At 29.1% G+C, this 523-nt stretch overlaps 1 protein-coding gene across 1 annotated transcript in view; it reads left to right on the top strand.

The window, feature by feature from the left end:
* The window catches only part of LOC119585165 (cell cycle checkpoint protein RAD1-like), a 27,588-nt gene that overhangs the window by 785 nt on the left and 26,280 nt on the right, over window positions 1-523 (top strand). The gene's annotated exons all lie outside the window — the stretch shown is intronic.

Here is a 523-nt window from a genome sequence, read left to right as displayed (position 1 = left end):
ACTGAAATGATAGAAATTCATGTTCATGCTATGTTAGTTATCCAGAGAATTGTAGATGCATTTTGAACATAGAATATATTTATATTGTGACTCCTGATATTTAAATTTTAAAAAATCTGACAAAAATATTGTACTATTTGGCTTTATGTTATCATTCCTTATTCTTTTTATCTTTGTAGCCTTTTATCTTCAATATCCTCTGAATTACTCCAACATTTGATTTGATGTGATGCAGCATGAGGGAAAATTAGTGATGTTTTAACTTTTACTTTGCTGTAATATATATATAGTTTTGTCTTCAATGTATCCAGTTTAAACCTTGAATATAGGCTCTAATTAATTAAACATTGTTGTCAGTTTCATTCTTACTGAACAGAATAGAAACATTTTGTAAAGACTGGTACGAAATACACTAAACTGAAGTCTCTGTTTTATTATGAGTTTTACAAAAAGTGATGTAAAGTCATATACTGGTGTGAAATCGGGATTACTTATCACAGACAGCACAGTGTTTGCCAGCAGT

Source organism: Penaeus monodon, chromosome 19, assembly GCF_015228065.2.
Source record: "Penaeus monodon isolate SGIC_2016 chromosome 19, NSTDA_Pmon_1, whole genome shotgun sequence".
NCBI lineage: Eukaryota > Metazoa > Arthropoda > Malacostraca > Decapoda > Penaeidae > Penaeus > Penaeus monodon.
The sequence above is the reverse complement of the archived record's forward strand: the minus strand, read 5'-3'. Positions and strand labels throughout refer to the sequence as shown.